General features: G+C 40.7%; 3 non-coding genes across 3 annotated transcripts; 2 read left to right on the top strand and 1 right to left on the bottom strand.

The window, feature by feature from the left end:
* Window positions 1-11,454: 11,454 nt before the first annotated feature.
* Window positions 11,455-11,526, bottom strand: trnai-uau (transfer RNA isoleucine (anticodon UAU)). Its single transcript has one exon. It is a non-coding gene; the product is annotated as a tRNA-Ile (tRNA).
* Window positions 11,527-14,803: 3,277 nt separating this feature from the next.
* On the top strand, window positions 14,804-14,891 carry trnay-gua (transfer RNA tyrosine (anticodon GUA)). Its single transcript is given in 2 exon segments — window positions 14,804-14,840; window positions 14,856-14,891. It is a non-coding gene; the product is annotated as a tRNA-Tyr (tRNA).
* A 3,561-nt stretch (window positions 14,892-18,452) lies between these two features.
* On the top strand, window positions 18,453-18,535 carry trnal-uaa (transfer RNA leucine (anticodon UAA)). The gene has a single exon. It is a non-coding gene; the product is annotated as a tRNA-Leu (tRNA).
* The last annotated feature ends 5,961 nt before the right edge of the window (window positions 18,536-24,496 follow it).

The following is a 24,496-nucleotide window of genomic DNA, read 5'->3' as shown; positions in this document are numbered from 1 at the left end:
TTATATGATGATAGGACCTACATTTAGGGCTCAGTACTGATAACACTGCTGCTATTGATGGAGTAGAAATAAGTGATGTACTGGCAGTTTTTTTTTTTCTGAGGCAAGAAGTCCTAGAACACCTCCTATAAAAATGTTAAGATTCAGAGCAAGAAATATTTTTCCACCTCACCTAATGCTATTGCATTAACGAGGCTGAAGTTGGCTTCTTATTCGCCAGCTGCTGCTTTGCGTTTTTCGTTCCATCTTAAATGCTGCTGCTGTGATGTTATGTCGTCTTTCGCCTGTAGATGGCTCATTTTTAAATGAGTCATTTAAATAGTCATTTTTAAAAATGCTTATCCGGATGTATTACTGTACATTTCCTCAGTAAAGGGGAATATGTAAGTAGAGACTGTCCAAATTGCATTTTTGTATGAAGCACATTTCAGAAACACAACTCACAATAAAACAAACTGGCATGTTATACCACGAGTACATAAGACAAAGGCAAAACGTAAATTCACTGGCACTTTTTGCATATTTTCCAGGACCTTGCCTTCTGATCATAAAAAGTCTCAAACTCTTGCATTTTACAAGAAATTTTAATATAGTAGTTTTAAATGGGACATTTAGAACATGGCATATGAGACTATATGGTTAACTGAGGATGAGCAGAGGGTGATCGAACCTACCTCCTGGTTATAAAAATGTCTAAAAATTCTGACACAGATGTGAGAGACACAATGGAAAAGACTATCAAAATCCTGAACTTCAGAACATTGTACTGTACCGTTTTTTAAATACGACCCTCTGAACATGGCATGAGAGAATACATTGTCAAATGGTAAATGCAATGTTTGCTATATTGCTAGGGCCCTCCCTCCTGATTTTAAAATCGTCTCATATTTCTGACATCAAGGTGTGAGACACAATATAACAGACTGTCAAAATCCTGAACTTCAGGACATTTAATGATACCATTTTAAAAATATGACCCTCTGAGCATGGCATGTGAGAAAATGGCATGTGAGAATGCATTTGGAAAAGGTGAATGCAATTTCTGCTGAATTGCTATGGCCCTCCCTCCTGATTACAAACTCGTCTCACAATTCCGACACTGAGGTGTGAGACACAATGTAACAGACACTATTAAAGTGTGAAGTACAAGAGATTATACTGTTACGTTTTTTTTTTAATATTGACCCTCTGGCATGTGAGGACTTGTAGTCAACAAAATAGCACACATTCTGCCAATTTGCTTTGTCCCTCCTTCCTCGTTACCAAAACATCTTAGTATACCGACACTAAGGTAAATGTCTCTAAATCCAGAAGTTAAGTTGTCAAAGTATATCGGAGTCAACCGATACTGATCAGGTTCTGCTGATGCTGAGCCCGCACCCTTCACCATAAGGTCCAATTCCCCAAGCCTGCTGACCTTATATGTCCATCCCTTCTCGTCAAAATTCGTATTTTCACAGGGTACCCTTCAGAAATTGCAGTATAGAATGAAAATAACTCCAATAGATATCGGCCACTGTTGGCGATTTTCCTTTAAGATAGATAGATAATACTTTATTAATCCCGTAGGGAAATTGACAAATGATTCTCCAGAAATTTTACCGAGTGTATCACTTTCACTGAGACCGAGAAGTGTTAAGCTGTACATGAGTCTTTGTGGCTCGGTTGTTAACCAAAAGGGTGGTGGTTTAAGACCTCCCAGGGACGCTATGAGCCTTTTAATGAACACACCCTCTTCACTTCATTTCTCCATGGCCGGTCTTGTACCGCAATCAAATACAGAGCCCGTAGGGGGCAGTAAGCCCGCATATATAGCTCACTGTGTATATAATGAAGAAGCGGAGGTTAGTTTCTCATCTGCATGTTGCAGAGCCTTACGCAACTCGTACCAACAGTTGGGGTTTGATCCCTGCGTGGGCTATTAGTTGAAAGACCATTGTAAATGACGTGTAACAGATTTATCCAGCTGGCTTTTATGTTTCATACTAAATTGCTATCTTGAAACCAAAATAATTAGAAATATGGAACACAACTGTTGTTCCCCATGAAGGAAAGCTGTTTTACACTGACGTCACTCCTTTTTATTTAATCCAGATTTTAAAAACAACTCCGCCCTATCAAAGGAAAATGTTACACAAAAGTTGGAAAGCACACTCTGAATCCAGATGTATATTTGATTTCCGCAATCCGTTCAAGGCTGCCTATGTTAATCGTAAGTGTATAGATGAAACATTTAATATATTGTTCAGTTTAAATCAAAATGCTTTACTACTACAAGAGAGAAGTATAGTATGGAGGATGCGACAAAAGTGTGATTTCTTGGAATAAAACTACTTTTCTTTGCGTTCGAAATTAATCGAAACAATTGACACACAAACCCTTTGTCTTTTTTAAAGAGATTATATCTTTAAGCAGACAAATGTATGAAATGTGTTTTTTTTACCTCGAGATTTTGGACAGGGGCGATGTATTACTAGTAGAGGCTGCTGACTAATTAACACTGTACTGTCTGGAGATCAGCTCCATTTGCAATAAAAAAACGTGCGTAACAAAGCTGGAGAGCAGCTGAACTTGTGCTCAGTAGTCAGTATGGTGCTGAGGGTTCAATACTGGCATTGCTGTATTAGCACAAGCTGCACAGGCTCTGAATCAGACCATTTCAATTAGTCTGATCAGTGCAGGACAAGTTAATGTAGAATTATTGCTTTGTCTGTCTCTTGTTTGTATATAAATGAATGTCTCTGATAACTTAATGTTAGTTTTTAATTTAGTTTTAGTTTTACGATGTAGGTCATGCGTTGATATATGACATGTCTCATTCCTGATTCAGCTCATGCTCCATAGGAGATAAGAGATTCCTCCTGTTTCTCGTACAACCATATCAGAACAAAAGCCCGTGTCACCCAGCTCTGATTCAAGATCGAGTTGCATCTTCAACATTTTGTTTTTGTTTCTGATCATTATTTTCTTCAGTTATGATCAATATTGAACTTTTTCTAAATAAAACAAAAATAATCAAACATGCAGGCAGATTTTTTTAAAAGTATTAGGAGTTGACAGGGCGCTCCTTCGGAATAGTCGTCAGAAAATGTGAGAAAAGGAAAGTTATGTAAACTCTCACACACAGCATTAAAGATTGGAATCTGATCATAAAAAAATAGCTGTCTCCCCGTCGGTAATCAAACCCCAGTTTCCCGCGTGACAGGCAGGGACACAAAAAACTTTACTAACTAGGAGCGCTTGCTAGCTATTAGGAGGCATTTACTCTTAAGTATGTAACTGTTTTGGGTTTCGACTTTAATTTTCCCAATACCAGTTTTTTACAAAAGTAAAGGCACACGGCACATGTGTGCCACATCACGTCCGAGTTTAGTGACAACTACCTCAGAGATTGTAAGCTGGGTTGTTTCAGATCAGATCACTTTTTTTATCAAAGGTTCAAGCAAACCCGAATACTTTTGCAAGAGACATTTCAGAATCCCAGTCAAATCCAGTACGATTGCTGGATACTTCGAATTCGACTGAACTATAGCACAGATCTGCAGTCCACCATTAGAATACTGTGGGTGTGTTGTATAAGCCACACAGCCAAAATAATTCTAAAACAGGAGATGCATCCTCGTTTAGGAATGTGGTATAAAGTGAAATGGTCTGGGAAGAGTCCTACGTTTGAACAGTTCAAAATAGACATAAAGGGGTATTTACGGACTCTTTCGAAATGTAAGAACAAGCTGTGCGGACCTTATCAATATTTACCTTGTGTAATCGTTTTTCATAAAGTGTAATTGTATTATAGCATGTGCCCCTGATAATTTCTTGATACGTTATATGTGCTCTTGTTTGTATTGTATGTAGTTTTGTTGTTCAAATAAAACGTAAAAGACACAACTTTCCGGATGCGGCTGCTGTAAAAATAAAATGACATCAAGGGTGCTGTACGCAGAGGTCTGAAACCTGCTCCACAGAAGATCTTTATCCAGAGGTGTTAAAGAAGTCGAGATCTCGCCATGAGAGGGGAAGCATCTCAGAAAAAGCAGGTGCAGTCAGTTCCACGGTCATAACGCCACTAAGTCGGGCGACAAGAGCAAAACCCACCCGGCTTCCTCCGAGCAAGTAATGAGACAAAGAGACAGGGTACAGCGGGTAGTGTGGCCGAGTGGTCTAAGGCGCTGGATTAAGGCTCCAGTCTCTTCGGGGGCGTGGGTTCGCATCCCACTGCTGTCAGGTGCTTCTGTCAAGACCCCCTTTCAGCTGACTTCAGACGAAAGGGAGGGAGCTGCTTTTTGGCAGTCTCTCGAGAAACTAAGCAAAGAGTTTAAAGATGCTTTCTCAGCTTGACATCAAGGCACAAAACAAAAACCTTCTTACGTCCTCTCAACCCAAAAGCGCTTGGGATTTGCCCGTAAGGATAAATTCTGTACAGTAAGACAGGAAGAAAGGCACCGCTGGGAATCAGACCCAGGATCTCCTGTTTACTAGACAGGCGCTTTAGCCAACTAAGCCACGGCGCCGGCAAAGTGCCGTCCTTTGACAGCCACTTGGACACGTCTCAACTGCTCTGAGACATCTGCGTTCGGTGTGCACCGAGCCTGCTCGCCTTGCAAGTAGCCTCATTTACATGCGATAGCTCCACCACTAAGAGAAAGGATGAGAAATGGCTTTTATCTGGCACTTTTCATGTCAGAGGATCTCAATCTGCTTTCCGTGTACAAGAGGATGTCCAACTCATGTAGCTAAAGACGTAGACGACAGTGCTCCACTGAAATCTTGATCTCACAACCCTCGGCATGACTCCGCTGTGTTCTGCTTTAGACAAAGTGGGGAAAAGACTTCTTTCATCACACGTCTTGCACTGTTTGAAAAAATGCAGTGCTCTTTCTTAAATGAAAACCAGGAATCGGCACCATATGAGGTGAGACTAGATAATATTGGAACAAGTAGCCTCGCCATTCCATGCGTGACGTGAGCAAAGTGTAATTCCTGTCTTTATAGTGTGCTTGTTAGAGACTTAGCTGGCACCCAGAGCGCTTTAAATCCGGGAGTCAGCAGCCCAAGACAAGAGAGCTTCCTTCGTCTATGTTTTTTGCGTGAAGGGGGGAAACCATGCGTGTGCTGCAAACGATCTTAGTATCGAAGTGCCGTCCCACATAACCAATCCGAACAATCTGCTTTACAGAGGAGCACTGCCGGAGCTTTTCGTTGGCAAACTGAAGACCAGGCCGACCTCTTCTGTGACTCTTGAACACTGAATCTCAAGGTTGTGAATTCAAGCTCCACGCTGGCGGGAAATTCCATAGGTAATGATCACATTTTCTTGCATGCTAATCAAAAGAAATATTAAGAAACTTTTCCCGATACCAGTTTTTTACAAAAGTAAAGGCACACGGCACATGTGTGCCACATCACGTCCGAGTTTAGTGACAACTACCTCAGAGATTGTAAGCTGGGTACTTTCAGATCAGATCACTTTTTTTATCAAAGATTTAAGCAAACCCGTGTAGTGGCAATGCTTGTTAATAAGACAGAATTAAGTGTTGCGGTGCTTTCCCAAATGAGGCCTCATCTCTCTGTTCATCTCTGTGGTGCAGCCACAGAGAAACTATTCATGCAGGCTGATTTAAAGATATTTTCTTTTGATAAGGGACAGCTCCCAAAGGGGGATGCACTTCGCTAAGCCTGGCTATCATGGTCAATGGTCAACCATTGGTGCCTATCTGTCTGTCTAGGGAGTGCTAGATGGACATCTGGACTGCATTCCTAAGTGTCAGGAGTAAGTGACTCATATCTCACCTTGATCAACCAATCAGGGACTGGTAGGGCCGAGTAACCCACGTGGGACTCTGATGCCCATGGAACTTTCAGCCAATGAACGAGCTGAAGTTCCTCCAGGTAACAACAGGCAACACAGAGGGCCTGAGAGAATTCTGTGAACTTTTTCGGACAATTCAAAGGAGAATTCCAGGGCAGGACGGCCCAGGTGCAGAAGGCTCCCAAGGGAAGGACATTCTCGCAGCGCGCCTCCTGACCATCCTGAGACTCAGCCCGGACAACCACGGAACGGCCAGTGGGTTCGGGTGCCAGAACTTTCCTTTGTTCTAAGAGTCTAGAGCGGAGGTTGCCAGAGAGTAACCAGAGGATCCACCCGAGGTTAGCATCAGCAGTAAGCCTCGTGAACAGGTCGGAACTGTGGACAGCTGAATCACTATTCAGAACTAGCGCTTCATCAGGAACGAACTGGTCCTCTTCCTGACTTGCTGGGACCCACAGTCATCTTTTCTCCTGTGCACAAACTTTGGTAGTTAAAGCCAACACTAACTAGCCGGTCAGTGAGCGTCAGCAGCGCACCATCGCAAGCCGCACAGCACAGCCTGGCACGGAGCTAGAGAGCCCGCAGGAGATCTGAATCCCCACAGATTGGATGAGAATTCAACTTCAATGCATTACAGCTCGAGAATTCAATTGTTATCCCAACCAATTGATATCAATTTAATTCCTAAGAGTTATGTACTTGTTTTGAGTATCCAATGTAGAAGTTATAACCAAGTTCATTTACGAAACGGTCTAATTGAATGATATACTGAACGTATTTCCTCTTGATATATGTAACTCTTCGTAACTGATTGAATATATACCTTTTGTATTCTGTTAACCCTCTCGATAAGATCTGTTAGGTTTACATGCATATTCTATGTATTAATAAATGTATCCTCGTGTATTAGTACCTGTGTGTGTGTGTTGTTTGAGTTATATCGCATGGTTGGATTCTAAAGCCATTAAAAGAATCATTTTGTGATTTACTGCTACAATTAATAATTGTCCCAGTAAATGCCAAAACCCTACAGAACTGGTGCCTTCAGAGAGCACACTAAATTTAATTTGGCGTCCCTGGGTGGGCGTGGCAAGACTGAAATGAGTCAACCAAGCGGAATAATTCATATAAAACGCTGTGGGTTTCATACACGAAAATACAGTGTGCTGAAAGCCGAAAGACAAAAAGTTCCCCTTGCTCTTTAAGCAGTGCTTGAGTGTTTTGTGATCTTTTGCGATCTACCGGGTTGATTGCATACTTGATCTTGTGGTTTTCTGTGGTAAAACTGTGATTTCGTACTAGTTTAACGATGGTTGCTAAAACACACATTTCAAGGGTTTATTCATTGCGAATCTCCACCCGTCAGTCAGAAAGATGATCTTAATGCATACAGATGCACAGACCATGAAAATGACTGATATTAGGAGATTCGCGCAGAAAGCCTGGGAGTATGATGTCCAAAGTCGCTCTGAGCAAAAAGCTGTTAAAGCGACTGTATTCGCCGTCAGAGCTAGCAGGGTTAACTCCCTCCTGCTCGAAGGAGCACAGGCTCCTGAGCTGGCTAAGCCCCGTTCCAAAGCAGGCACACAGGACCGCACCCAGCGTCCTAAGTGCCATGAGAACACCGGGGGAGGGAAAGGGCTAGATCAAGCTGAACAGAAGGATTCAGTAGCTGCCCGCCTGGCCAGGCTTGAACAAGTTTTATTAGGACAGAGACAACCGCTCCCCAAGGCTGCCGGAAGCGTGAATGAGCTGATACTCTCCACTGGAGGAGGCGGAGACCCGCCCCCTCTCCCTCCCTCAGTCTATCTGATTGAGCGGAAGGGTTCCTGCCTGGATGAGGTCAGCCACTCCCAAGCGAGTGCTGACTCCACCCCTGAAGTCACAGAGCAGGCAGTAAAACAGAGAGGAAAAGCAAGAAGCTTTTACCTCAAGACTGCCATGGGAGATGTCTTACACAGTGAGACACTGATTGACACTGAGGTTGAAAGGTGTTTGATGTCACACGGCAACCTCAAACGGATAGAAAAAGAAAAGGGCATGCGACTCAGAGTGGAACCTTTGGTGGATCACCAGAAAGGCAAAGTGTGGAAACAGGTCAAGGCTCCTAAGCCTTCTGTACAGAAGGAAAGGGGGGCCAAGAGGGAGACTGTACTCACACAGTGCCCACCGAACACAGAAGCCCATGTGAAGATTCCTTCTGTTCACTCTGGACAAGACCTCCTTATAATAGACCTCTAAAGTTATCCCTATAATAGACCTCTAACCATATACGTATAATAGACCTCTAACCATATACGTATAATAGACCTCTAAAGTTATCCGTGTAATAGACCTCTAACCATATACGTATAATAGTCCTCTAAAGTTATCCGGAACTCCTACCATATATGTATAATAGTCCTCTAAATTTATCCGTATAATAGAACTCCAACCATTTATGTATAATGAACATCTAATCATAGACGTATAACTGACGTATAACAATAGACGTATATTAGAATTTCATTCTAGACGAATTGCGGACCACATTTAGACATCTAAGGTATGCATTTAATAGACGTATACTATACGTCTTTTGTTCACTGGGAATGGCAAGATCGTATTTGGAGTCCAGCATTTCTCATTTCTTATGCAGAGCCATCGACTCGGAAAGCACTGCCGAGCACAATAAGGAATTGTGGCTTCAGATCGCTGTAACTTAGAGCTGCCTTGGTCTGTTCATGCTGCCTACAAGCTTTGAATTGCTGCCATTTTCTGCAAGCGTTCCATTCTGAGGTTTCATGAAATTCCTTACATTTGAGACAACACTAAAATATTTCATTTGGGTTACCTAATACATAGTGCAAACTTTATCTGCATGGGAATCCTTTGGCTCATGAAGCCGTTTGTTATTCTGTTGTGAGGTGTGAGGAGCAGAATGCAAATCGAGTTGGTGAATAGAAAATGAAACAGGAGTCACTTCTTGAGCTACGAATTCCAAAAAGTATGAAAACCCATGGATTTTAACAGTGCAGAATACTCACAAATTGCACTGAGTTGCTTGCTTACTTCTGCTGCTTTTACAGTCATTCACCGTCAGCTAGCACTGGAACAATTTAAGAGAGGTAAAAATGGAAGCTGTCAGGAGTGGGATTTGAGCCCACCCCTCCATTTGGAGACCAGAACACCCAAGCCAGCTTGAAAGACACACATCCTTGAGTTTGGCACCTTAGACCACTCAGCCATCCTGACAAGCAAGAGCAAAAGCTGTGCTGAATGCACCAGTAGTTGACTAAACTGAATTTCTTCCCTGAAATGATTTGCTTGTGACGAGCCAAGTTGCCTTGAACGGATCTTGGAAATCAAATATACGGATGGATTCAGAGTGTGCTTTCCAAAGTTTGTGTAACATTTTCCTTTGCTAGGGCGCAGTTGTCTTCCCAATCTTGATTACCTAAAACCGGGTCCCATCAGTGTAAAACAGCTTTTCTTCCTGGGGAACAAAGGTTGTTTTCAATATTTCTAATTTTGGTTTCAAGATCGCAATTTAGTGTGATTTTAAGAAATTATTTAATGTCATACGTGATCTAATTTTCTGGAGCAAATGCGTTTTTCTATTGTAATCTCTTGTGAATGTGTGCATAGGTTTCATGGTTTCAATATAAGACTATAAAATGTCTTCTTTGTATTATTCTGTATTAATTTGTGAAAAGACAATAAAGTTCTTAACAAATCCCATATATTTGATTTCTGCATTCTGTTAAGGCTTTAACAGATAACTTTGCACTACAATTTTGAGACAGAGTAACAAGTAGAGACGTTTTGCAAGTTACTTGATGAGCTAGATAAAATAACATGGCGGTGAATAAGGAAGGCACAGTAGGTTTAAAAGACCAACAACTTAGCTCTTGGCCACCATCCCATTGCATTCAAAGTCTCAGCCTACTATACTATGTTGAATCAACGCTAGTAATATTACTGTTGTAATAGAGGAGACCTGGCGACCCTTAAGTTCAAGATTGTGGATTCAAGGGTTTTTTGTGTCCTTTCTGAACCCTCTAAGCTTTTAGTTGGACAGTGCAAGCAGGACGTGATAGTGTACAGTGAAACGGTGTCTTATGACCTTTGCCTGATTCAGCTTTCTTTCCATTTTGAGCCTCGATTCAGATATTGCTCTGAAAGCATCGGGCGAGCAAGAGTGTGTCTGAATCGAGGAAGATCTGCTCACAAGTAAGTATTAAATACTTCAGCGTTTACTGTTCGAATACCACACTTTGTTAAAACACGGCTGCTTTTTAAGCTAATGTGTAGCGGTTTTTGAGCACGCATTGTATAGTTAATGCTGTTATTAATAAAACCTTAAATTCACATAATGGAATTTGGACGGCGCAAAGTAGTCTAGCCCCTGTACAACTGTACATGCCCGCTGATTAGAGCTTAAAACTACAGTAGCAGGAGTAGCAATAATGGCAACAACGAGTTCGGCATTTCTCATGTCTTCTGCAGAGCCATCTTATTGGAATGCACTGCCCGAGATAAAAGAGGACTTGTGGCTTTGTTTTTACAGACTGCTGCGTTGCTCTGTTCATGCAGCCTACACGCTTTAAATTTATGACATTTACTGCAAAAGTTGATTTTCCAGGTTTTTTTTTAATTCCTCGCATTTGAGCAGGCACTAAAATATTTCATTCAGGTTCGCCAAATACATTGTGGAACCGGTATTTCCAACGGAATGCTGTCTTACATGAAACCTTTTTGTTATTTGGTTCTGAAGTTTGAAAATGAAAATGAAAAGGGGTGACTCCCTTCGTAGGCTTGAAAGAAGTCCAAGCAGCATAAAAACCCACAAATTCTCACAAATTGCATTGTGCTGCACCTTTCTTCTGCTGCTTTTATAATTCGGGCTTCAACATTTGAATGCATACCTTACTTCTGCTAATCACATTCAAGCATTCACTAAGCTTTTTCCTGTCCATTATGTTCTTGCTAAGCATTTTCTCCGTTTGCCTCCTATTGTGATTGCCAGCGAGCACAAGAGGACTGGAACAGTGTAAGACAGGGTAAAAATGTCGGGAGTGGAATTTGAACCCAAGCCTCTATTTGGAGAGCGGAACACAAAGCTTAAAAGACACAAACCTATGAATTCATTATTTTAAACCATACGACTATCCTGAAGAAATGTATGCTGAATGCACCAGTTGCATCTGATTTTCCGTAACTTTAGGACGATTGACACGACTGGACGAAAACAATTTGTGGCGTTTAGCATGACATAGTCTTGCAGGCAGACAATGTTTTGTCCCACTACTTATATAATTTTATCGTTTACTTGTTTAAAGAAAAAAAACACAGTCTTCTCGTTCCTAAGTCAGATTTTAAGTGCTTTCGAACCTTACTTCCAACCTAGACTGACAACTCACTCGATCTGTTTGTGATCAGACTGTGGAGTGGGTCTATACCAAATGCACGTTCCTTCCCAATGCTGAGGTGATCATTTGGAAGATGGGTGTGAAGAGAGACAGGCTTTGTAGAATAAAAAACAGGGCAGAATATGCAAGAACCCTAATTACTGGCGACAGTTATGTTCTTCTTACTATAGAGACTCCTACATTGCGAGTTTTTTTAAGACTTTGAAACTAAAGGAGAGGGGTGACAAATGAAGCAGACACAGGTGGGGCTTGAACCCACAAACTTGGGTTTATAAAACCAACACCTTACCACTTGGCCACCATGCCTTGAAAGACATGCTTTTTAACAAGGAGATACTGTAATGTTTCATAGCCGTTCAGGGACACCAAATATGTAACGTTGTGGCTCTCTGAAGGCACCAGTTCTGTAGGGTTTGGGCATTTACTGAGACAATTATTAATTGTAGCAGTAAATCACAAAGTTGATTCTTTTGATGGCTTTAGAATCCAACCATGAGACATAACTCAAACAACGCACACACACAGGTACTAATACACGAGGATACATTTATTAATACATAGAATATGCATATAAACCTAACAGATCTTATCGAGAGGGTTATCAGAATACAAAAGGTATATATTCAATCAGTTACGAAGTGTTACACATATCAAGAGGACATACGTTCAGTATATCATTCATTTAGACCGTTTCATAAATGAACTTGGTTATAACTTCTACATTAGATACTCAAAACAAGTACATAACTCTTAGGAATTAAATTGATATCAACTGGTTGGGATAGCAATTGAATTCTCGAGCTGTAATGCATTGAAGTTGAATACTCATCCAATCTCTGGGGATTCAGATCTCCTGCAGGCACAAAGAAACAGTTGCAGGCTTGTTGCTGTCCAATCCGCACTCTCTGGCTCCGTGCCAGGCTGTGCTGTGCGGCTTGCGACGGTGCGTTGCTGATGCTCACTGTCTGGCTAGCTAGTGTTGGCTTTAACTAGCAAAGTTTGTGCACAGGAGAAAAGATGACTGTGGGTCCCAGCAAGTCAGGAAGAGGACCGGTTCGTTCCTGATGAAGAGCTAGTTCTGAATAGTGATTCAGCTGTCCACAGTTCCGACCTGTTCACGAGGCCTGCTGCTGGTTACTCTCTGGCAACCTCCACTCTAGACTCTTAGAACAAAGGAAAGTTCTGGCACTCAGACACACTGGCCGTTCCGTGGTTGTCCGGGCTGAGTCTCAGGATGGTCAGGAGGCGCGCTGCGAGAATGTCCTGCCCTTGGGAGCCTTCTGCTCCTGGGCCGTCCAGCCTTGGAATTCTCCTTTGAATTCCCTTTAGAACAGTCCACAGAATCCTCTCCAGAATCTTACTGAATCTCTCAGGCTCTCATTGAATCTGAATCTCTCAGGCTATCTGTGTTGCCTGTTTTTACCTGGAGGAACTTCAGCTCATTGATTGGCTGAAAGTTCCATGGGCATCAGAGTCCCACGTGGGTTACTCAGCCCTACCAGTCCCTGATTGGTTGATCAAGGTGAGATATGAGTCACTTACTCTTGACACTTAGGAATGCAGTCCAGATGTCCATTCGGCACTCCCTAGACTGATAGGCACCAATGGATGACCATTGATCATGATAGCCAGGCTTAGCTAAGTGCATCCCCCTTTGGGAGCTGTCCTAGGACCTTAAATCACCCTGCACTAATGGTCTCTCTGTGGCTGCACCACAGAGATGAACAGAGAAATGGGGCCTCATTTGAGAAGCTCAGAAACACTTAATTCTGCCTTATTATTAAGCCTCGCCGCTACAATACATAGCAGCGGTGTGACTCCAACAGATGCTCATGAAGAGACTGGAGCTTTAATCCAGCTCCTTAGAGAGCTCGGCCGCGTTACTCTCGACAGCGGCTCTTCAGCTCTTGTTGTTTGACCTAGTGGTGTTATGACGCATGGAAGCGACTGCAACTTCGTTTTCTGAGATGCTTTCTCTCACGAGGTGAAACCTCTGGATATAGTTCTTTTGTAGAGCAGGCTTTCACACCTCTGCTTATAGCGCCCTTCAAATCATTTTATTTTTATAGAAAGATGCATTCCAAAACAATATCTCCTGTTTTAAAAATGCTTTATGCGGCGTGTTTGATTAAACGGACAGTTTTCTTATTGTAGAATGCAGATCTGTGCAGCAATTGTACTGGATTTGACTGGGATTCTGAAATATTTATTGCAAAGGTATGACTTTCATGAACCTATAACAGACCTGAAACTCCCTAGCTTCCAATCTCTGATGTTACTGTCCTGAAACTCGGACGTGATGTTCTGCAGATATGCAGTGTCCCTTTACTCTCGTTGTTTTCAAAACGACCTCCGTTGTCAGGCGCAGTTGAAGTGGAATTGGCCTGACTGCACAGGAAAGTACAGAATGATAAAATGTTTCTACGGCTCAAAATGTCCCTTTAGACCCTCGTCACATCTCTGTTAAGAGCGGGCAGGTAGAGAGCTTTTACAGATGCTCATGATTTTTCACACGGGGTGTTACCTGTTGTAGTGTCTCCCCAGTGGGCAAAAGATGTTCTGTAGAATATACAGTATGTTGATTAAACGCATACCTTAGACATATAAATGTGGTCCGTAATGGGTCTAGAATGAAATTCTAATATACGTATATCATTATACGTCAATTAGACATCTCTGATTATACAGTATGTCCATTATACATAAATGGTTGGAGTTCTATTATACGGATACATTTAGAGGACTGTTACACCTATGTAGTTAAAGGTCTATTATACATCAAAGATAGGTCTTACAGGTGTAGAAACTAGTAAATCAAGCCAATGATTTGGTTTAGAAATTTATTCTGAAAATATACAATTATTCACACCTGAAAAATATGTAGTTCAAATTATGCATTTTATACAATATTGTAATAAACATGATAATCATCATAAAAAACACAACTAGTAAACTTTAGCTACAAATTATAGTAACATGGGAATATATTGTAACGCTTACGGCCGACAGGTACTGTGTAAGAGCCGGCGTACCAGAGCAGGTGACGTCACCGCCCTTCCCTGCGATAGCAGGACTACAGCTACTGGGCTGAAAAGAGATCTCTCTTTAGCTCACCGGGCTGGGTTGCTGCAGAGAGACGCGGAAGTCCCGGGTTCGAGCCTCAGTCGGGATTGGGCCGACCTAATGCAGCAAGGGCGCCCGCCTGAGCCCCCGTTGCGTTACAATATATAGTAATGACAAACACAAACTAATTACATTAACATGCTAATATTTAACTCAAAACCACATTTCGATTCAAATATAAGTTTTAAAAATTACAACTTCTATATTTCCACGAAAATATTATTAATGTAGCACAAACACTACTTTCTAATAAAGACAGAATGAAACTGTTCTGTGTCTCATGGTGATCCTCCTCTCGATACTAATGAAATGTTTAATATGATCCCTCGAGAAAAAAAGGTGTCAATATCCGCCTGGAACGATTGATGCCCCATCAAACATTTTGTAATATCCCTGGAAGTTCATACTGCAGAAACCTGATTCGTGGCTTAAATTCAAGATAAACAGTATTCCCACCTTCCCTTCGATAGCTCAGTTGGCAGAGCGGAGGACTGTAGTGGAAATGGTGAGGTATCTTTAGGTCGCTGGTTCGACTCCAGCTCGAAGGAAGGTGCTTTCGTGAACTTTAATCAAAGAGTTAAAATAGCGAATCTTTTTCACTCAGACGTTGATCAAAAGCTCAATAAACCACGAAGCAGAGGCTCTTGTTCCGAATTAAACTCCCGTCTGAATGTCTTGTTTTGGCCAAAATCTGATCTTTGAATTAAGGGACTACTCTGTCGGCTTTGTAATTCAAAAGTATATACAAATGTCACGTTTTTTTTTTGTAGATATAAAGGTGTTCTCTGTTTTCAAAGGAAAGGATATGTACTTAATTGCCTTTATGATTAGGTATTGATTTTGTATCGTTATATTATTAAGTTTGTGTTTTTTGTGTTTTTAACGTATTGTGGACTTATTTTTGAAACAAATGCTTACAAAGGCAAACAAGGCACACATCTGTTTATACCAGCGGTGAATTGTACATTTATATTTACAAGCTACTCTGCACTTTTGGGAGTATAACAGGTTCGATATAAAGTGGGAAAAATATAAAAGGGGAAAATACCCCGGACTGCGTGTAAAGCCCTCGTTGTGACTGTTGTTTTATTGTTAAATACGGCGTACTGTGCACGAAATGTTGCAGAAACACAATCTGATATTTTAATAATTATTATTTTAATAATTTGATAAGTATGAGGCCCCGGATCCAAATATTCAGTTCTGTTTTTTTTTAAGTGATATCTTCCCTTCCTCTCGTGGAAATCACACGATGTGAGCAATTGTTTTTTGTTCTTTTTTTTCACGTTGCGATCCAAAGAGCCTCAGACGCCCAGTCTGACAGTAACCAAACCAGAATGGATTCTGCTGGGAGCCGGACTGAGCTCATTCTCTGTGCTAAAAACAGAATCAGCTCTTCCCCGAATACCATCTACAGCTGCTGGATGGTACTCTGCGTCCTGCTGCTCCAGCAATTATTTTGACGAAAGACAGATCACTTGTGCGCTTTTAACCTTCTCGCAGCTACAGGCGAGACTGACGCTGGCCATATGAAGGCACCCGCTGGTACACCTTCTCTAACTTTCACAATCGCGATAAACATTTTTTTTAAAAGACCTTTGAAAAACTAGATATAGATAAAACTAGATAAAAAACATGAGCTTTATCGGTTTTTACATTAATCGATTTTGAATCAAATTTGATCTTTTTACATTGCATTTTACATTAAAAAAGCGTGCATACCTAATCCACCAACAGACAGAGCAATATTTTATGTTGCCTTCCGGAGCTTTCAGCGTGTGATGGATTTGTATGAGCGTCTGTATGATACCACTACAGCATTGGCGCAGGTGCAAAATCGACTTTCACAAGACTTTTTCAGTGTCTTCTCCTCTCTCAAATGGACCGAAGCACAGGAGCCAATATAAGAGAAAACGACAGGTGTTTAAACAGAGAATGTCCCAATGTCTGCGACAACGCATTGTGATTTTGTATAAACGCAAATGGTTTATCAATTAAAAGCCAACATCATTCTTTTAATACCCTACCACACATGCGAGCTGTTGTGTGAAAGAAAATTCATCTGGGCATAGGAAGGCAGAATAAAATCCAGAACTGTATTGGTGATATCGATAAACAGGGCTCATGTTCACAATAAAACTTTATTGTATAAAACGTTAAAATTCGTAAATATTTGTTTTAATCATGCAAAGTGTCTGTTAAACCATTCATGAAGGATACTTAGACAAAAAAAACACACCATTATATGAGAAAATATATTTACTATATGTGCATTTAACTTACTTTTTAACAATTTTAGTTTCAAGGTCAATGAAAATTGTTGCCCTGCTTTTTTGTCATAAATACACAAGCTTGTTATGTCTTGTGTCAGAAATAAACTGCATGAAACAAAACGTAAGTGCGACAAAGAAATCAAACATTTGCGTTTATAGTGCAATGTTATCTCGAGCCTTTAAAATTACTTTAAACGCAATTTGTTTTTCTCTGTAGCTCCAAGGCTTTGTCATTTAGGTGTGCTGTTTTTTTTTACATGTTGTAAAAAAGTCGCTAAATCATACGAAACATAAAAACTCCAATTGTAAATAATTGACCATTCATATTCCTGAATTTTAAACCTATGGAGTATGTATACCTTGTCTTTGTATTTGTGCATATTACAGAGCTCCTTTTCAAAAGCTGTCAGTATAGATTAGTGCTTAGGTTTCCTGTTTTTTTACCCAGGTGGTCCAGATAAGACTCTTGGTATAGGAGCACGTCTGTGTTGCCTTCTGGATTTCAAATGAGCAGCTCAGTGCAGAAAAGAACTCTGTAGATCAGCATGTACATTTGCCTGGACAGTAGATTTTTCAGAAAGTGTAATTGGATTATAGCACGTGCCCCTGACGATGTTGTTGATACGTCATATGTGCTCTTTTTTGTATTATATGTATTTTTGTTGTTCAAATAAAAAAATATAAAAAAAAAACTTTCAGGATGCTTGCTGCTGTAAAAATAAAATGACATCAAGGGCGCTGTACGCAGAGGTCTGAAACCTGCTCCACAGAAGAACTTTTTCCAGAGGTGTTAAAGAAAATTGATTTATTTTCATGACTGCAATGTATGGTGAAGCATAAAATCTAGCTGCATAAATTTCTATTACGTGTCATTTATGAAGGCGTTTCAAATAGCAGCCACTGAAGGATTAACGCTTTTGGAGCATGTATTATATTCTAAATACTCTTATTTAAATAAGCTTAAATTTGCATACTGTTATTTAGACATCGCAAACCAGTCCGACCTCATACAACATTCTGTGCCCGCTGAGTAGATCTTATAGCAGCTACAGCCACAGTAGCAGTAATGGCAACACAGTGCTTGGAGTTCAGCTTTTCTTATTTCTTCTGCAGAACTACTGGTATCGGAATATACTGATCCGCATAAGAAGCGCTACCGGTTTCAGATAGTTTTTATTGAGTGCTGCTCTAAACTTTACATTTGCTTAGACTTGTTTTCCCCATGAAAAAAGACATTTCCCTAATTACATTTAACTTTTTTTCCCTTATCATCAAGTAGAAATAAATAAAACATATCATTCCATTTAAGAGCCACAGGCAAGATGGCTGGTGGTCCAAGGCGCTGCGTTCAGGTTGTAGTTTCCCCTTGAGATGTTTGTTCAAATCCCACTTCTGACAAAGAAGTTAGAGTGGAAACGATAACATCCCTAAGTAGAAAACATCTCACATTTCATGTGTTTAATGTTAAGTGTCTTGGTGGTTGATGGCTCTTCTCTCTTGCAGGGTGATGGCAAACTTCTTGAGAGAGGGAGTCTCCTACGTAAGGCTGCTCTTCGTCAAGAGTGGAGACAACAGGAACAGACTTCAAACCGACATTAATTACTGAGAGCAGGCGAAAACGTCTTTTGAAATGAGGAAATGTCTGCTGACAGCAAACAGAGCTCACGCTGAGCTGCGGACAAGCGCTCCTCGTTAGTACAGTGCTGAGTACCCCTGCTTGTTGCGCGGGAGACCGGGGTACGTTTCTGTGACAGGGCGCTGGTTTAATTTTTTTTAATTGTTTTAATTGTTGAATCATATTTAAATGTTAAACAACTGAACAGCATATTGCTGTAGACCAGGATGGCCGAGTGGTTAAGGCGTTGGACTTAAGATCCAATGGACGAAAGTCCACGTGGGTTTGATCCCCACTCCTGGTAGTGTTGTAATAAGTTTTAAGTGACAGAACACTTTGATGATTTACACTCCATTTAAATATGAATTTACTCAATTTCAGTTCAGTTCTCTTCACTCCCACTCCCTGGCATAACTGAACTCTCACTATCGCATACTGAAGGCTTTACATCCATTAGCTGTGATACAGCTCCCAATAAAGACGGAATCAAACAGTTTGTTCTGTCTCTCATGATGATCCTCTTCTCGATCCAAATGAAATGTTTAATATGATGCCTCGAGAAAAAAAAGGAGTGAATTTCCGCCTGTAATGATTGATGCCCCATCAAACATTTTGTAACATCCCCGGAAGTTTATACAGTAGAATCCTGGTTTGTGGCTTAAATTCAAGGTAAACAAGACTAAGGAAACGAGTTGGAAACTTGATGTCGAATTAATCACCCGAAATATTTCACTACATTGGGCAATATGTGCCAGAGAGGAGTACTTTAGATCCCTTCGATAGCTCAGTTGGTAGCGTGGCGGACTATATTAGAAACAGTTAGGAATCCTTAAGTCGCTGTTTTCACTCCAGCTCGAAGGAAGGTGCTTTTGTGAACTTTAATCAAAGAGTTAAAATAGCGAATCTTTTTCACTCAGACGTTGATCAAAAGCTCAATAAACGATGAAGCAGAGGCTCTTGTTCCGAATTCAGCTAACATCTAATTGTCTTGTTTTGGCCAAGATCTGATCTTTGAATTAAGAGACTACTCTGTCTGATTTGTAATTCAAAAGTAGATACAAATGTCACTGTTTTCAAAGGATAGGTACTTAATTGGCTTTATGATTTGGTATTGATTTTGTATCGTTATATTATTAAGTTTGTGCTTTCTCTGTTTTTTATCATATTGTGAACTTCTTTTTTAAACAAATCCTTACAAAGGCAAACACAGCACACATCTGTTTATACCAGCGATGAATTGTACATTTTTATTAAGTACAATCTACTGTATTTTTAGAAAAAAATGGCGTACTGTGCACGATATGTTGCAGAAACACAACCTGATATTTTCATAATTATTATTTTAATCATTTGACAAGTATGAGGTCCCGGATCCAAATCTTCAGTTCTGATTTTTTTTTGTGATATCTTCTCTTCCTCTCGTGGAAATCACAAGATGTGAGCAAATGTTTTTTGTTCTTTTTTTTTCATGTTGCGATCCAAAGAGCCTCAGACGCACAGTCTGACAGTAACCAAACCAGAATGGATTCTGGTGGGAGCCGGACTGAGCTCATTCTCACTCCCTGTGCTGAAAACAGAATTATCTCTTCCCCGAACATCGTCTACAGCTGCTAGATATTGCTCTGCGTCCTACTGCTCCAGCAATTCCTTTGACCAAAGACAGATCACTTGTGCGCTTTTAACCTTCTTGCAGCTACAGGCTCTTTGATGGTTTATGCTGATCATCCGGTGGATCCAAAGAAAATTTTAAAGCTGATACATTTTCGATTGTAATTTGCATCTAGCTACAACGTCCCTGGAAAAGAGATTTTATTAGTTGCGTGCAATCGGTATCTTTTACTTGACGTATGGTAGTAGAAATAGTTTGAAAAATGTTTTCTTAAGAAGATTGTATTGCCAGGACCTGCCTTTAGCGCTCAGTAGCGATTTCGCTGTTGATATAGATGGAGAAGAAATGTAAGATGAATGGATGATCTAAGCTAAAATAGCCCTAACACCCCTCCTGTAACAGTGTTTGTATTCATAGCAAGTAATATTCTTTTTCAAACCCGACCGTTGCTTTTGCATTAAGTGTTATGTAACCATTAGCGGTTTCGGTAGCTTCTGAAGAGCGCACTTTTCCAAACTGAAGCCTATAAGAACATTATTCAAGATGCACCATGGCCCAGAATCGTGCATCGGGACAAGGATTAACATCAATTGAAAGTACTCCCAAATAAAAGATTTGACCGAAAAATTAAAAGAGTAGGCAAGTATTAAAACAACACCATAACTTCTTGACATAACTTCCAAACTCTTTCCTGGTTCAGGCCATGTAAAATGACATCATCAGTGGTCATGCCGAGGTTGTGAGTTTAAGCCTCACCTGGAGCAGCCTGGTTTTCTGTCTTGACAGGTAAACAGTGTTTTGTGTTATTTGCTAAATGGAGAGAGGATTCTGTGTTAATTGTGCTCCTCCTTGAAGAGGTCAAGATGAGATGTTCACGAGGCTGGTGGTAAATATCCTATCCAGGAATATTTTTTGTTCTTTATTGGGGAATATCGAATATCCGGGCTGTACTGTAGTAAACACATTAGTGGAGACGGTGTGTCTGCTCTCTGTGAGAGAGACTGGCGGGAAGAATAATCTGTGGTCTGGGAAGAAGAGACCCTCGTTGGAAGAGCGGCGCTCCTCACAGGAGAGAATGAAAAAAATCTTTTTCAGGGACGCTGATTTTTCTCTTTGGGGGAGTTAAAAGCACTTGTGGCGAGTGACCTAGTGGTGCAATGGTAGCGTGTCTGACTCCAGATCAGAAAGTTGTGTGTTCAACTCACGTCGAGATCAGCTGATGTGTTTGCAGGTGCTGTGTTGCATGTGTTTGCCGAACCCGGAAATTACACCACGCAGTTGGGTTTTATCTGTACACCACTTAAGTAATTTGAATGAAATAACAGAGCAGTACAAAACACCCAATCAGGAGCTTATGCAGCGAATCATCTTGAACACGACAAGAGAAAAGGCACACTGCACAAAAAGCCTGATTTAAATCACAAAACCCCGGGAGAAGTCGAATCGACAATCTTATAAAACGAAATCAGACGCGTTATCCATTAAACCACTAGCCCGTCACGTAAATGAATTGCACCATGGTGAGTTCTGCGCCGCTACTAGTAATACCCCACCCCCATCTTAAATTCTAAGTGAGAAACGTGTTTTCTACATTTTTGTCAGTTTTAAAACTAGGAGTATACGGCACTCTGCACAGTGTACGAAGTAAATTATTTTCGCAGTAATTAATTTATTTATTATATTTATTAATAAAATAATAAAATAAATTTACTTCGTACACTATGCAGAGTGCCGTATACTCCTAGTTGCGGCACACACGATATATACAGTAAAAAGCCTCAGGCACTGTGTTAGATGTGTTTTCGACGTTATATATGCGTTTATTAATGTCGTCAATTTTACGGTTGCAATTCGACGTTGATTATACGTCGCAACGACGTTTATATACGTATAGCCGTATTTTCGCTGTGAATATACGTATATTCGACGAATCACCGCCCACTGGGAATAGGTTTATTCCATGCTGAAAAGAGAAGAGAGAAAACATAACGTTTCAGCTGTGAAACCTTCTTCAGGTTTGTTTTCTCTCTTCTATTTTCAGCATGGAATAAACCTACAGTATTACTTGTTCCTTTGCAGATTCGAATGCTGACGTAGCTACCCACCTGAATATATTAAACGTTTCATCTATATGATTAACATAATGTTCTCCTGAATAACTACTCGAAAGAAGCCGCAGCTCAGGTGTTAGAGATATTTGAAATTGGATCAGTGGATTTAGAGTCCAGACTGTGAACTGACAGCTGACACAGGTCTTTTATAGAACCGTTTTGATTTTCTCTACTTTGTCCCCGTAACGTCATTGTCCTGCTCGCAGCCGAGCCCGACACACGGTACCGTCTGGTTTCTGTCGCTGGGCGGGTCTGTGTGGGTTCTAATGCCCCAGTATTATGACGGGGACACTGGACTGTAAACAGGTGCCGTCCTTTGGCTGAGACGTAAAACCGAGGTCCTGACTCTGTGGTCATTAAAAATCCCAGGTCGTCTCTCGAAAGAGTAGGGGTGTAACCCCGGCATCCTGGCCAAATTTCCCATTGACCCTTACCAGTCATGGCCTCCTAATAATCCCCATCTCTGAACTGGCTTCATCACTCTGCTCTCCTCCCCACTAATAGCTGATGTGTGGTGAGTGTTCTGGCGCACTACGGGAGTCCCCATTACCTCTAAAGCGCTTTGAGTGGAGTGTCCAGAAAAGCGCTATATATGTTTAAACAAATGTAATAAAAATATCATGTTTGATTAATGTAAAAACTGATAAAGCTAATGCTTTTTTCAGGGCTATATCTACTTTTTAAAAAAAAAGAGAAGTCTGTCGCGATTGTGAAATTTAGAGAACATGCACCAGCGGGTGCCTTCACATCTCCAGCTTCAGTCTCGCCTGTAGCTGCAAGAAGGTTAAAAGCGCACAAGTGATCTGTCTTTGGTCAAAGGAATTGCTGGAGCAGTAGGACGCAGAGCAATATCTAGCAGCTGTAGACGATGTTCGGGGAAGAGATAATTCTGTTTTCAGCACAGGGAGTGAGAATGAGCTCAGTCCGGCTCCCAGCAGAATCCATCCTGGTTTGGTTACTGTTGACTGTGCGTCTGAGGCTCTTTGGATCGCAACGTGAAAAAAAAAAAACAATTGTTCACATCGCGTGACTTCCACGAGAGGAAGGGAAGATATCATTTTTAAAAATATCAGGACTGAAGATTTGGATCCGGGGCCTCATACTTATCAAATTATTAAAATAATAGTTATTAAAATATCAGATTGTGTTTCTGCAACATTTTGTGCACAGTACGCCATCTTTATCTAAAAATAAAACAGTCACAACGAGGCCTTTACACGCAGTCTGGGGTATTTTTCCCTTTTATATTTTTGCCACTTTATATCGAACCTGTTATACTCCCAAAAGTGCACAGTAGATTGTACTTAATAAAAATGTACAATTCACCGCTGGTATAAACAGATGTGTGCCTTGTCTGCCTTTGTAAGCATTTGTTTAAAAAATAAGTTCACAATACGATAAAAACACAGAAAGCACAAACTTAATAATACAACGATACAAAATCAATACCAAATCATAAAGCCAATTAAGTAGCTATCCTTTGAAAACAGAGAAAACATTTATATCTACAAAAAACTTGACATTTGTATGTATTTTTGAATTACAAAGCAGACAGAGTAGTCCCTTAATTGAAAGATCAGATCTTGGCCAAAACAAGACAATCAGACGTGAGCTGAATTCAGAACAGGAGCCTCTGGTTCATTTATTGAGCTTTTGATCAATGTCTGAATGAAACAGATTCGCTATTTTAACTATTTGATTAAAGTACCTTCCTTCGAGCCGGAGTCAAACTAGCAATTTAAGGATTCCCAGCTGTTCCCACTACAGTCCTTCACTCTACCAGCTGAGCTATCGAAGGGATGTCAGGTGCTGCTCTCTGTCACATACTGCCCAATGTTGTGCAATGTTCCGGATGATTTAAATCACAGATCGACATCGTTTCCCATTCGTTTCCTTAGTCTTTTTTACCTTGAATTTAACCGACGAACCAGGATTCTACTGTATAAACTTCCGGGGATATTACAAAATGTTTGATGAGGCATCAATCATTCCAGGCAGAAATGGACTCTTTTTTTCTCGGGGGATCATATTAAACATTTCATTTGGATCGAGAAGAGGATCATGAGGAACAAAACTAAGTTTCATTATGTGTTTATTAGAAGCTTTATCACAGCTAATGCATATAAGCCTTTAGTATGCGATAGTGAGAGTTCAGTTATGCCGGGGAGTGAAGAGAACTGAAATTTAGTAAATTCATATTTAAATAGATTGCAAATCTTCTAAGTGTTCTGTCACTGCAAAATTACAGGAGTCTACCAGCTGCCAGACGTGCTTGTTTTGGGACTATTTCCAATAAGTATCACATTAGTAGTTGTGTGTCCTTTCTGGTATCTTTTAAACTGTGAGGGACAAACGAGACAGAGAAACAGTAATAATCCTATTTTACAGTGTCCTGCATTTTAATTTACTGATCAGATAAATTGAAATGTTCTGATTCAGAACCCCTGCAGTTCGTACTAATTAGAACTCAACAATGCTCCTGAGTCCTGAGCACTACACTGAGCACACGTTCAGCTGGGCTCTGACTTTGTTCAGCATGACATGT

Source organism: Atractosteus spatula, chromosome 10 (genome assembly GCF_055471065.1).
Source record: "Atractosteus spatula isolate fAtrSpa1 chromosome 10, fAtrSpa1.hap1, whole genome shotgun sequence".
Classification (NCBI taxonomy): Eukaryota; Metazoa; Chordata; class Actinopteri; order Semionotiformes; family Lepisosteidae; genus Atractosteus; species Atractosteus spatula.
Note: the sequence above shows the minus strand (reverse complement) of the source record. Positions and strands in the feature narration are given on the sequence as shown.